General features: G+C 37.2%; 1 pseudogene; it reads left to right on the plus strand.

Annotated features, from left to right (window-relative positions):
* The first annotated feature begins 223 nt into the window (after window positions 1-223).
* On the plus strand, window positions 224-10,550 carry LOC107859472 (annotated as a pseudogene).
* The last annotated feature ends 4,842 nt before the right edge of the window (window positions 10,551-15,392 follow it).

Raw genomic sequence — 15,392 nt, forward strand, 5'->3', positions numbered from 1 at the left:
CCCAATATTGGAGGGATTATTGGTACATTTACTGACCCATTTAGAGGATTCTCCTTTGGTTATGCTGGGTATTCCTCTAGTTCAGAGTATGGATCCTTATGTTGCACCTGTTTCTAGTTTGGGTACTCCTCAAACCTTGAGTGTTATTCCACCTTCAGCACCGATATCTGACTATGAGGTTCTGAGATCAGGAGTCCAGTTGTCATCCATGTTACCTCCATAGATGGGATCACTGCTTGCCAGATTTACTATACCTCCTCTCATGGCTAGTGCAGTGATGTCTTCTGAGAATCAGAAGAGGTTTGAGAGGTTTACTCGATTGGGTCCTCCCATATTTAGTGGCACAATGGGCGAGGATTCCTATGAGTTTCTTATTGATTGTCGAGAGAAGTTGCACAATTTGGTTTTGCTCAATTCTCATAGAGTTGCTTATACATCTTATCAGTTGAGAGATGAGGAGAGAGATTAGTAGAGGTTTCTTATCAATTGTAGACCCTGTGATTCTCCCGAGATGACTTGGGATGAATTTGTTGAGGCTTTCCTAGGGAGATTTATGCCTTTTAGTTTGAGAAATCGTATGTGGGATGAGTTTGATCATTTGGAGCAAGGCTCCATAATAATTGCTGAGTATGAGTCACACTTCTATGCCCTGTCTAGGCATTCCTGTGATAATATTTCCACCGAGTCTGAGAGAATTTAAAAGTTTGTAAAGGGTTTGGAGGTCTCTCTTCAATTGGCTACATCTTAGATGGTTGTGCTTGGGGCTTTTTTTCAAAGTATTATGGATCATGCTAAGATGACAGAGGGTATTCTTAATACATCTCAGGGAGGCACCAAGAAAGCGCAATATTTTAGGCAGTTCAAGAGTTAAACCTCTCGAGGTAGAGATTTTAGAGGTTTTAGTAGATACCACATTAGGCCAATACAAGAAGCTTTATAAAGTTTCATTGGTGGATCTTCGGGTTCAGTAGTACAGGGTGGACATTCGGTCCCAGTGGTTCCTTCTCCTGTTGGAGCGAGCCATAAGATATGTTATATGTGTCGTGAGGTTATCCATTTGGCCCAAGACTGTCGCCACCAGGTCATTCAGGCTACTCCTATTTTAACTATGAGAGGTAGGGGTGCTACTAGAGGTGTGAGGGGCAGAGAAAATAGAGCTCATAGGGGTGGTCGTGGGGATACCTAGGTAATTAGTGGTCGTGGCTAGTGCTATTTTATACTAGCCAGATCAAAGGTAGAGGGTTCAGATGCTGTAATCACAGGTATCATCCTTATTTTTTTTAAGGACTACATCTGTATTATTTTATCTCGGATCAACTTTTACTATGTATCTCTGTATTTAACTTTGGGTTTTGATTTTGTTAGTGGGCCTCTTGTCATGCCTATTTGTATATCTACCCAGTAGGTGATTAGTTAGTGGTGGATCGGGCACACCAATCTTGTGTTATGACTTTTGACACACATAGGACTTTTGTAGATTGGCTTGTGTTAGATATGGTTGATTTTGATGTTATTTTGAGTATGGATTGGTTGGCTCCTTGTCATGATGCCCTAGATATTATGCCAAGCCTATGACTTTAGCTTCGCTGGGTATGACAAGGATAGCTTGGATAGGTGCACTTCATTCGGGACCTAAGAGAATTATATCTTATGTTCAGGCTCGTAAATTGGTTGAGAGGGGATGTTTCTCTTACTTGGCCCATATTTGTGATACTAGTGTTGTTTCACCTTCTTTCTTGGATGTGTTTTCTACGGATTTGCCTGGTATGCCTCCGAATCAAGATATTATTTTTGCTATTGATGTTGAGCAGGGCACTAGGCCCATTTCTATTCCTCCTTATAGGGTGGCCCTAAAAGAGTTGAAAGAATTGAAGGATTAACTATAGAAGTTTTTGGATAAGGGATTTATCTAACCTAGTGTATTGCCTTGGGGTGTGTTTGTCTTGTTTATGAAGAAGGAGGATGGGTCTATGTGTATGTGTATTGATTATCGGTGTTTTGTTAATGGTTTTTCTTCCATTATAGCTCCATTTACTAAGTTGACTTAGAAGAAAATTTCCTTCCCGTGGTCTGATGCTTGTGAGGTAAGCTTCCAAAAGCTCAAGGACTTATGGACTTCAGCTCCTATATTGGCTTTCTGAAGGAGAGCGTGGGCTTTATCATGTTTTATGATGCTTTCGGTGATGGATTAGGTGCTGTGTTGATGTAGGAGGGCGAGGTGATTACATATGCATCTCATCAGTTGAAGTCTAATGAGAGGAATTATCTTACACATGATTTGGAGTGCTGCGCAGTTGTATTTGCCTTGAAGTTGTAGAGGAAATACTTGTATGGAGTTTGTTGTGAGATCTTCTAAGATCATCATAACTTTCTGTACTTCTTCACCTAGCAAGATCTTAATATGAGCTAGCGTCTTTGGCTTGAGTTGCTTAAGGATTATGACTTGAATATTCTCTATCATTCGGGCAAGGCTAATATGGTTTCAGATGCCTTGAGTTGGAAGTTGACTAGCATGGGTATCTTGGCGCATCTTTTGACCTAAGAGAGGCCTTTGTCCTTAGAGGTTTAATTTTTAGCTAACCAGATGGTTAGACTTGATATTTTGACACCTAGACTTATTTAGGCATTTATGGAGGCTAGATCTTCTTTGATGGAGCAGATTCGAGCTCATCAATTTAACGATGTTGGATTGAGTTTGATTCGAGATAAGATATTAAGTAGGGAGGATAAGGAAGCCTCACTTGATTCAGCTAGAGTTTTGAAGATTGGAGGTTGAGTTTGTGTGCCGAGAGTGGGTGATTGGATTAGGTTGATCTTAGAGGAGGTCCATTATTCTAGATATTCTATCCATCCAGGTATGACTAAGATGTATTATGATTTGAGGTAGCACTACTGGTGGGGTGGTATGAGGCGATATATAGTGGATTTTATGGCTCATTGCCTATGTTGTTAGAAGGTGAAGGTTGAGCATATGAGACCTGGTGGATTGCTTCAGAGGTTACCCATTCCTGAGTGAAAGTAAGAACAAATCATTATGGACTTTGTGACTGATTTGTCTCGTACATCTCATGATTCTGACAGTGCTTGGGTCATCACGGATTGATTGACCAAGTCAGCTCATTTTATTCTAAATTCAGGTCTCATTCATTGTTGAGAGGTTGGCCTGTATCTACATTCATGAGATTGTGCATCTTCATGATGTGCTGGTGTCTATTAATTTAGATCGAGGTCCTGTGTTGACATTTCTCTTTTGGAATACTTTTGAGGATGAGTTGGGTACTTGGGTTGATCTTAGCATAGCATTTCACACCTAGATTGAGGGCCAGTCAGAGCGGACTATCCAAGTTTTGGAGGATATGCTTTGTGTATGCATAATGGATTTTGGTGGACCGTGGGAGCAACATTTGGCTTTAGTAGAGTTCGCATATAATAATAGCTACCATTCCAGTATTGATTTGACTCCTTTTGAGGCATTGTATGATAGTCGTTGTCACTCCCTAATGGGTTGGTTTGATGTTTTATATGTGAGACCTCGAGATACAAACTTGCTTCGTGATTCTTTGGATAGAGTTTGGGTCATTCAGTATAGACTTAGAGTGACTCAGAGTAGGTAGAAGTGCTATGCTGATCGTAGACTTCGTGCCTTGAGATTTGGTATTGGTAATCATGTTTTCCTTCGAGTTTCACTCATGAAGGGTGTGATGAGGTTTGGGAAGAGGGGCAAACTTATTTCCAGGTATATTGGTCCATTTGATGTTCTTCGTACTGTTGGTAATGTGACTTATAAGTTGGCTTTACCCGCTAATCTATCAGTTGTTTATCCAGTTTTTCATGTTTCTATGCTTCGTCGCTATATTCCTGATGAGTCTTATGTTATTTGTTAGGAGTAGATTTAGTTAGATGAGCGGTTGTCCTTTGTTGAGGAGTCGGTTTCAATTTTGGCTAGGATGTTTGGCGGTTGCACTCTAGAGTTATCCTTGTGGTTAAAGTTCAGTGGATATATTGACCTGTTGATGATGCTATTTAGGAGGTTTAGCCTGATATGCGTAGTTCTTATGCTCGACTCTTCACTGATTCAGGTATTTCTTTGCTTTAGTTTGAGGACGAACTAGATTTTTAGTAGTTGATGATGTAAGGACCAAAAAATTTAATGAAATACATGAAATTTATTTTACCCTTCTCCGTCGTTGCATTATGGTATTTCTGGGGTGTAAGGGTGATTGACATGGTTTTCGATGCATTTTGATACCATTTTTGCGATATTATATTTTTTTAGAGCTTCGAGAGCCTTATTTTAGACTTATAGGGATATCTTTTGATTCGTGCGACGGATGGCCGAACGAATAGCGCCAGCAGCTTCAGAATATCAATCTTAGTCTAGGTAGATCTTTGGTTTAGGTCCTGGTGCACCCAATCTCATTTAGACCTATTGATCGGAAAGTTGAAAAATTGAAATTATGGGTGTGGGACCCACATTTGATCGAAATGACCTCGTATGTAAAATCTGATTTTGCCAGCTATATGGAATATCGATTTTAGGGTGTTAGCATGTTTGGTATGATTTTACGGCTTTTAAATCTCATTTTGGCCCTCGATTTAGAAAATTGTGATTTAGGATTTCAGGTTTCAACACTGTGAAAATGATGTTTCTCTGAAAATCGGATAAAGCCATCACGTTCAAATCATCAAATTTAGTGTGATTATATAGTTTATTTGCATATATCGGACTCCAAACGAAGCTCGAGCACCCCATCGAAGTCCATTTCTTTTGGACTTCAAAAGTTGTGGAGCATTAAACCAGTTTTTTTTTAACCTTTTGTAACACCCCGTACCTTCGGCCTAGAATCTAGACCGTCGTTCCTACGCGTATAGACCCGAACTAGATGATTCCTTGTTAATATATGTGCGGTGATAAATCCTATGGTGTGGGAATACATTTTAATATGAATTGAGATCACAAAAATCCCCTAACTCTATGACGAGTTGAAAATATTCCTACCGATTAAGTTTTAGTGGATGTTTAAACTTGTGTCAACTTCCATCGATCATAATTTCTCGTATATATCAAATTATAGGGCTTACTATATATCAAATGAAAGGTCTTGGAAGTAGCTTTTCAACGATACCAATTTTTCCTAAATCCGATACCCGAGGGAAAAGTTACAGCCATTTTCGTGTGAGAGGCAGTAGCTGCACGCTCCAACGCCCACACCTAAACTTCAGCTGTTGGTTCCACGTTTTTAAGGGCATTTTAGTCTTTTCAACCCTTATGGCTGCCACCCCACGACTTATAACCCTCAAGGGGCATCATTTCTCTCCTAATTCAGCAAATCACCATCTCAAATCCTTTCAAATCAAACCCCAACTCTTCCCCCAAAAATCAAGAACTCATCCCTAAGGTCAAGATCTGCAAGAAACAGAATAGGATCCAGGTTCTATCCTTCAAATTTTATAATCTAAGGTGCGTGGGGTTTTCCTAAACTACATGGGCTTAGTGAAAACATTTTTAATGATGTTTTGAATGTTGAGAAATCATGAATTGACAAAGAGGTTTTGAAATTTCATTTATAAATTTTGTTTTATGAATCTTTTTTGGTCTATTGTTTTGGTTTTGAGGCCTTACCCTAAAGTTGATTTATAATTATGTATGAGTGTGTGTATATATATATATATATATATGAACATGTTTGATGATTTTGAATGATTGAATTGAGAGAATGAACTACTAAAAGTCCCTCTCATGTTTACATGCTCCTAGTTTTGTAAGTTAATGACTTATTCGAAGTGTATTGTTGAAAACATGATATAAATATTCTGGTTATGGTTTATGAATTGATCATGATTTTGCATTGATGAGAGGGCATTTAACTTAGTGTTGAAGGTTAAAGAGGTTTATTAAAAAGATTGCTTGTTTTATCACAAATTTGGTGACCACCACGTGTTTGTTGAAATGCTTGAAAGAATGAACTTTACATAGTTTGCTAAATGTTTGAAGTATGAAGTCTTCTTGAATTGATTCGAAGTATGGTGGTCCAAACTTTATGGTTTGAAAGAAGAGATTGTATATGATATTTGTATGGCTCAGTAATATGACTTGTAAGTCTTGGGTGTGACGACACCAAACCTATAAGGCCAGAATAGAATTAGAACAGAACAGAAGTCAGATTTCGATTAGATTTTCAGAAAAAGAGTTTTGGAAGATGCATGATCAGAAAAGGTTAAAAATGGGCTTAAATAGAGTTAGATGGTTACCTGAAGAAAGTACAAGTTGAAAGACTCTATGCTAGAAATCGTGATTTGCCGACACGGGGTTATGGTACCATGCTTTGTGATCTTGTGTACCTTGATTCATGTCGTCCCAAATTTGGACTATGGTTAGGAGCCCTGCTTTGTGATCTTGTGCACTATACGATGATATGTTGACTTGATTGGAGATTATGACACCCTGCTTTGTGATCTTGCGTGTCCCTCCTGCTAACACCCTAATCCTTGTGGCAAACTTGGATTGGGGGTTTGGCCGCTGAGTCAAGGGCGGATTCCATATAGCCCGTGGGATTATAGAAATATAGGGTGTACCATCTAGCTCAGAAGTAATACAAAGATCAGAACTATATTGAGAAACTTGCTTTAAGATTTTTTTTGAAATTGTCCATGTGCTTTAAATTATGTCATGCATATTTTTTTACAAATTGCTCTCATCTATGTTTTATAAAATTCATTATTTTGGATTGCACTGTGCACCAGTACTTTGTACTGACCCCCTATATTTCAGGGTCTAAGGCTCAGTCCAGAGTTCCTGCTAAGTCGTAGAATCTGTCAGATAGAAGTGAGCAGTTGGTGAGCCTTCTTTCTTTCGGAAGGCCTCATCCTTAGAACACTATTATGTTATTTTGGTATTGGGTCCGACTGGGGGGCGTGTCCCAATTTTGTTCTAGACTTATATTGATCCTGTAATGTTAGAGATTTCACGGACGAGTGTCAGATATTGTTAGATGTTTATGGGTTTCATTCTGTACTGTTCAGTTGAAGTCAGAAATGACCATGATTTCGTTTGTATTATTTTTCATATTTTCCTTATTGTATATGAATATTGTGCATGATTATCAGGTATAGAAGGGCGCCCGGGCCTTCATGGTTTGGGATGCTTGTCACGGACAGGGCCTCGGTTTGTGTCGTGACAAATTTGGTATCAGAGCATGATTTATGGTCCCAGGGTATCTGCAAAATAGTTTCTAGTAGAGTCTTGCTTATGGGTGTGTTGTGCACCACACTTATAATCAGGAGACTATCGGGTATTTAGGAGTTGTTTTCTATTCTTTCATGCTCTAAGTTCATGCTATAGCATCATCCATAAGAAAGTTGTCCAAATTCCTTTCTCATTCTAATTTCATAGGCCATGCCTCATTGTCAAGATGATACAAGTCTAAGAGTCTAGCTCCCCTAGCTAGGTTGTTCTCTCTTATTGGGTTATCCATAAAGTTATGAGATAGCGCAAGGACTTGAAAGGAGTCCATTAGTGATTCAAGGTGTATTGATCTGAGTTTATACCTCTATCTTGATGAAATCGTGCTTTTTAGCCTGAGGTACGAAGTGTATTCAGTCTCCTTTTTATAAAATATTGTCGTAGATGTCATGTATAAGGGTAATGATCTGTAGCAGAATATTGGAACTGTATTTCCACCCAAGTAGTAGTGTATGTTAAAGTGTCATGATCTATTGGTAGTGAGATAGTCCAGAAGTTGGTGACATGAAATCACAAGGGTAGCAGTCAGAGTGAGGGTGACTTTTGAGTAAATAAATATATTAGTTATTTAACCGTTGATTGGAGAATGGTTTGCCATTTTATAGTGATAGACTAATGTGATACCAATATTTGTAGATTTTATGATAGTCTGTGAAGGAAGTGGCTGATTAAAATTATTATTTATTCAAAATAGAGAAGGATCTCAGAATTGATAGTTATGGTGGTTGTAGAAATTATTTATAAGTGGTGAATAACAAGGGGTAGATTAGTCAATAAGTTATGGGTAGAGACTCATTGGTGTATATGGAATTTGTAGGTAATCTAAATGTATGCATGGGTCAGTATGTATGATGTGAGAAATTAAAATATGGTGATGATATTGAAATGGGTTATATTATAAGGTTAAGATCGACTATCCTTATTATGTGACTTAACCCCTTCGATTGTCTTTTCTTTAGCAGTTGTAAACTAGTACTGCTTGTGAGAAGATATGTAGTAGATTTTGAGGTGTAGTAGTAATGTCGCGGAGGGGGCGTGATTAAAGATAGTAGTCAAATGAAAGGAAGTATTTTGGGTTAACTTTCAAATTTGATGTGCTAGTATAGTATGTGGAAGGAATCAATCAGAGGAAATTCAGCAGATCGTCGACCAAATCTCTTCCAAACTATACAAGAGTGGTTATTCTTTATCTTCTTTGCAAGAGGTTGTGGGAATAAATGCTCATTTAGAGAAACTAAAATCCCTACTTCAGGTAGAAATCAATGATGTTCGGATGGTAGGGATCTTGGGGAATAGGAGGAGTAGGTAAAACGACAATAGCAAGGGCCATCTTTGATACTCTATCTTATCAATTCAAAGATGCTTGTTTTCTTGCTGATGTTAAACAAAATGCAAAAAGGAATCAATTGCATTCTTTACAGAATATCCTTCTATCTGAACTGTTGAGGAATAAATACGATTACCTCAATAATAAGTTAGACGGGAAGTGTATGATTTCAACAAGACTTTGTTCTATGAAGGTGCTAATCGTGCTTGATGGTATAGATCGTAGTGATCATTTGGAGTATTTAGCAGCTGATTGTTGTTGGTTTGGTGATGGCAGCAGAGTTGTGATAACAACTAGAAATAGACAATTGATAGAGAATGGTGATGCAATATATGAAGTGTCTACACTACCTGATCATGAAGCTATGTTGTTGTTCAATCAACATACTTTCCCCAAGAAGGAAATTTCAGATGAGCATTTTAAGATGTTCTCGCTGGAGGTTGTAAATCATGCTAAAGGGCTTTTTTTTAGCCCTAAAGGTGTGAGGTTCTTTGTTTCATGAAAAAAAAAACAACTCAATGGAGAAGCATTGTAGATAAAATAAAAAAGTCAACATCACAAATTGTTGAAAAACTCAAAATAAGTTATGATGGGTTAGAGCCCGAACAGCAGATGATGTTTCTGGATATGGCATGTTTCCTCGGAGGATATGATAAAATTGAAGTCCTAAGAATCCTCGACAGCTATAATATTGGAGCTGAATATGGATTGGATGTCCTAATTGATAAATCTCTTGTGTTCATCTCTAGAGATGATAGGCTTGAAATGCACGACTTGATTAAAGATATGGGTAGATATGTCGTGAAAATGTAGAAAGATTTAGGAGAATATAGCATAATATGGGACTTTGAAGATTTCGAAGGAGTTATGCTGAACAATACAAAGACAAAAGCAATGGAATCAATCTGGCTGCTAGATGACAACGTTAAAACTACGCTTTAGCAAAGAAGTCATGAAAAATATGAAAAGGCTTAAAATATTATGCATCAACGAATTTGATACACATGATTCCATTGAGTACCTGCCCAATAGACTTGTTCATCTTGAACTCCAACAAGGTTCGCTGCGTCATTTATGGTTTGAAATAAAGCATTTCCCGTGTCTACAAAGGCTAGATCTCAGCTTCTTACAAAACCTGATGCAAACACCAGATTTTAGTGGGATGGCAAATTTGGAGCATTTGTACTTGCCGTCATGTAAGAGTCTTAAAGAGGTTCACCATTCCTGGGAAATTGCAGAAAACTCATCCAATTATATTTGTCTAATTGTGAAAACCTTGAAAGGTTTCCATGTGTTAGTAGGGAATCTCTTGAATATCTAAGTCTGCTTAATTGCTCTAATTTAGGGATATTTCCAGAAGTGATGGGAAAAGTGAAACCTCGTCTATTCATTACCTAACTCGGGGAGAGCTCCTTTTGGGTCGTATGGAAAATCTTGTAGCTCTTCCAAGCAGTATTTTTAAGTTGAAATGTTTGGTGATGCTGGATATGTCCGACTGCGTTAAAGTTGAAAGCTTGCCAGAAGAGATAGGTGATATAGAAAATTTGGAGGAGCTTGATGCTGGATGGACTCTAATTTCAAGGCCTCCATCTTCCATCGGCCGCTTGAACAAGATTAAATTCTTGAATTTTGGAAAAATACAAATCAGAAGATGGAGTGTTATTTGTGTTCCCTCGGGTGAATGAAGAGTTACGCTCCTTGGAAACTCGGAATCTCAGTTACTGCAATAAAATAGATGGAGGACTTTCGGATGACATTGGATGCTTATCCTCTTTGAAAAAGTTGCATCTCAGTGGAAATAATTTCGAGCATTTTCCTCGAAGCATAGCCCAACTTGGTTTTCTTCAATGCTTGGACATATCACTTTGCAAGAGGCTTACACAGCTTCCAGAGTTTCCAGTTAAATTAGATACAATAGAAGCAAACTGGAAAGATTATTGGATCTGTAATTCGTTATTTCAGAATATCTCATTAGTGTAGCATGACATCTCTGTTTCAGATTCCTTATCACTAAGAGTGATTACAGGTTGGCAGTGGCATGGGATGCCAACGTTCCCATACCAAGGAATTGATGGTGTATCAATCAATTTGCCTTAGGATTGGTACATACATGATAGCTTCTTGGGATTTGCTGTATGTTATAATGGCACATTAATGGACATCACAGCTCACTTAATTCCCTCATCTGATGATGATGGGATGTCGTGTATCACCCGGAAACTTGTCTTATACAACCATTCAGAATATGCTTTAGAACTTCCTTGTATTCATTTTTTTTCTTCATACCTTTTTACCGATTTGTGGGATATTTCTAAGGAAATACTCTTAATGAGATGTAAAGTGTCAGGTCCTATAGTTTAAATTATCCCCTTGTTACTCCAAGTTAGGCTTCAACATAAAAGTACTAAGTAGTGGGACTCAAATTCTTGTGGCTAGATGTGTATTTGGAGAATTGTAAGTTGGAAATGATGAAGCATGTAAATTACTGTTTGTGGTGTAGATGAGTAGTGTCTCTAATGTTTAAGTCTTTTCATTGTATTTTGTAAGACGAAGAATGTTTCTATTCCATTCATACATCCCACGAGAATCTTACCTCACGTTTTGTACCAATCTTAATTAGGTTGAGGACTCTTAGGAAAAATTCATGTCCTATAATGTTTTGATCGTGTTCCATAAAACACATGTCAAGATCATGTCGATGTCAGATTTAGTTATAGCAAGTTTCGTGCTTATCCATTTCCCTAGGGGTTATCATGAAGATTGTGTGATGCCTTTGCATATTTTAGTTGACGAAAAATAATCAAATCAATATTGTGTTCTTTATTCTACACTTTTAGAGCTTCAAGAAGTCCCTACCCATCATTCGAGGATGAATGATCCCAAGGGCGAGATAATGTAACACCCTGCACCTTTGGGCTAGAATCTAGAACGTCGTTCCTATGCGTATAGACCCAAGCTAGATGATTCCTTGTTAATATATGTTCAGTGATAAATCCTATGGTGTGGGAATACCTTTTAATATGAATTGAGATCACAAAAATCCCCTAACTCTATGACAAGTTAAAAACATTGTGTCAACTTCCATCGATCATAACTTCTCGTATATATTGAATTAGAGGGCCTACTATATATCAAATGAAAGATCTTGGAAGTAGCTTTTCAATGATACCAATTTCGCCTAAATTCGATACCCAAGGGAAAAGTTACAACCATTTTTGTGTGAGAGCCAGTAGCTGCGAGATGCAACGCCCGCACCTAAACTTCAGTTGTTGGTTCCACATTTTTAAGGGCTTTTTAGTCTTTTCAAACCTTATGGCTTCCACCCTACGACTTATAACCCTCAAGGGGCATCATTTCTCTCCTAATTCAGCAAATCACCATCTCAAATCCTTTCAAATCAAACCCTAACTCTTCCCCCAAAAATCAAGAACTCATTCCTAAGGTCAAGATCTGCAAGAAATGGAATAGGATCCAGGTTCTATCCTTCAAATTTTATAATCTAAGGTGCGTGGTGTTTACCTAAACTACATGGGCTTGGTGAAAACATTTTTAATGATGTTTTGAATGTTGAGAAATCATGAATTGACAAAGAGGTTTTGAAATTTCATTTATAAATTTTGTTTTATGAATCTTTTTTGGTCTATTGTTTTGGTTTTGAGGCCTTACCCTAAAGTTGATTTATAATTATGTATGAGTGTATATATATATATATATATATATGAACATGTTTGATGAGTTTGAATGATTGAATTGAGAGCATGAACTACTAAAAATCCCTCTCATGTTTACAAGCTCCTAGTTTTGTAAGTTAATGACTTATTCGAAGTGTATTGTTGAAAACATGATATAAATATTCTGGTTATGGTTTATGAATTGATCATGATTTTGCATTGATGAGAGGACATTTAACTTAGTGTTGAAGGTCAAAGAGGTTTATTAAAACGATTGCATGTTTTATCACACATTTGGTGACCACCACGTGTTTGTTGAAATGCTTGAAAGAATGAACTTTACATAGTTTGCTAAATATTTGAAGTATGAAGTCTTCTTGAATTGATTCGAAGTATGGTGGTCCAAACTTTATGTTTTGGAGGAAGAGATTGTATATGATATTTGTATGGCTCAGTAATATGACTTGCAAGTCTTAGGTGTGACGACACCAAACCAGATAAGGCCATAATAGAATTAGAACAGAACAGAAGTCAGATTTTGATTAGATTTTCAGAAAAAGAGTTTTGGAAGATGCATGATCAAAAAAGGTTAAAAATAGGCTTAAAGAGAGTTAGATGGTTATCCGAAGAAAGTACGAGTTGAAATACTCTATGCTAGAAATCGTGATTTGCCGACACGGGGTTATGGTACCACGCTTTGTGATCTTTTGTACCTTGATTCATGTCTTCCCAAATTTGGACTATGGTTAGGAGCCCTGCTTTGTTATCTTGTGCACTATACCATGACATGTTGACTTGATTGGGGATTATGGCACCCTACTTTGTGACACCTCAATCCTTGCGGCAAACTTGGATTGGGGGCTTGGACACCGAGTCAAGGACAGATTCTATATAACCCGTGGGATTGTATAAATGTAGGGTACACCATCTAGCTCAGAAGTAATACAAAGATCAGAACTGTATTGAGAAACTTGCTTTAAGATTTTTTTGAAATTGTCCATGTTCTTTAAATTATGTCATGCATATTGTTTTACAAATTTCTCTCATCTATGTTTTATAAAATTCATTATTTTAGATTGTACTGTGCACTAGTACTTTGTACTGACCCTCTATATTTCAGGGTCTGAGGCTCAGTCCAGAGTTCCTGCTAAGCCGTAGAATCTGTCAGACAGAAGTTAGCAGTTGGTGAGCCTTCTTTCTTTCGGAAGGCCTCGTCTTTAGAACACTATTATGTTATGTTGGTATTGGGTCCGACTGGGGGCCTTGTCCCAGTTTTGTTCTAGACTTATCATTGATCTAGTAATGTTAGAGATTTCGTAGACGGGTGTCAGATATTGTTAGATGTTTATGGGTTTCATTCTGTACTGTTCAGTTGAAGTCATAAATGACCATGATTCCGCTTGCATTATTTTTTGCATTTTTCTTATTGTATATGAATATTGTGCATGATTATCAGGTATAGAAGGGTGCCCGGGCCTTCATGGTTCGGGATGCTCGTCATGACCAGGGCCTCGGTTTGGGTCGTGACACCTTTTTTGTCCCATCTAGTCCATTCTTTCACCTTGGCTCATGAGATTTAAATCCCAAAATTGTGTAGAGCATAAAAGTGAAGCCTGTGGGAGCTTGGAAATCTAGATTAACACCTATTTCTTGATTCTATTACGGATTTAAGGTAAGAATTCACCCATTTTTTTTAGTAATTTCTTGATTAATTTCTCAAAAGCTCAAAAATCTTAGGGGTTGATTTTAAACTTCAATTTCACTCCTTTTTACTTGAATAATATTTTTATCTTATAATTACTAGTTTTTCATTAATTTAACCTTTAAAACAACCTTAATTCTTGATTTTAACTCGAATTTTAAAGATTTTACCCGGTAAATTTCTAAAAAATATGGGGAACATGTTTTTGAAGTAAAGTTTTAATTTTGCCCTTCTTTTTTGAAAACCCGTCCTGGGGGTCCGTTTTGACCCCGAATCAAAAGTAGTCAACAGGGTGTTGTTGTTTTTCTTTTGATGCGTAGAATCATATTTTATGTTTTTAGTGGATTTTGAGATCGTTAGTGGAAAGTAAGGTCGTAGGTTTGAAGTGTAGCGGACTGGTTTCACCTTTTGAGGTAGGTTATGGCTTAACTTTTTCAGACTGGATTGAATAGTAAATGATGGTACAAAATGAATGTTAAGAGTGGGAACTAATTAAGAAAATTGGCTATCTGTGTTTTGTGCCGTGTAGGGGCTTATATGTGATATTACTATTGAAATTGAGATATAATCTGATATGTATAATCGTGTGGGGTCCTATATGGTGGTAATAGCCTTGAATACATGTGAATAATTGTATTATGTTGTTGAAATACCTAATGTGGTTTCATTGGTATATTGTAATATATCCATACTTATTGATATATGAGACATATGGAAATTCATGGATGAAACAGAAGTAATCAGTGGATATTGACTCACATGTTTGTGGAAATACATCATGTGGATTAGGTGTGAAAATACATCATGTGGATTGGTTGTGGACATACTCATTTTGAATAGTTGTGAACATTGCATCATCATTCTCATGTCATCATACGCATCATTTCACTTGTTCGTTATACTTCTTTATATATACTTGTTGTTATGTATGTGTACTTGATTTATGTCTTATATTATGTATGTGCTTTGAAAATACTCGAAACACTGGAATACTGGATATTAGATTTTATGAACCATATCCGAAGGATCATATCGGAGAGAAATTATGGATATTGGTGATCTTGAGGCTATGTGCCCAACTTGAGGCTGTGTGCCAAACTCGAGGCTGTGTCCCAGACTTGTGGCTTTGTTCCAAACTTGAGGTTTTGTGCCAATACCATGCATCATCATCATCATCATCATCACTTACATTGCACCCTCTTTATCGTGTTTATATTGTATTTGAATTGCCATATTGACTTATCATCTACCTATTTATTCTATATCTTGACTTGTTAACATCTAATTGTTCTATCTTTCTTTAATTGTACTTGATGATCTTGATTATACATGTCCCTCTTTTGTTCTACCTGTATGTGATATTGTATATATTTGTATCCCTATCTTGTGTCTTGTTATTATATATAGATATTATAGAAATGTTAGTGCAAGCAGTCTGAGCTACCGTTG

This window comes from Capsicum annuum, chromosome 1 (genome assembly GCF_002878395.1).
Source record: "Capsicum annuum cultivar UCD-10X-F1 chromosome 1, UCD10Xv1.1, whole genome shotgun sequence".
NCBI lineage: Eukaryota > Viridiplantae > Streptophyta > Magnoliopsida > Solanales > Solanaceae > Capsicum > Capsicum annuum.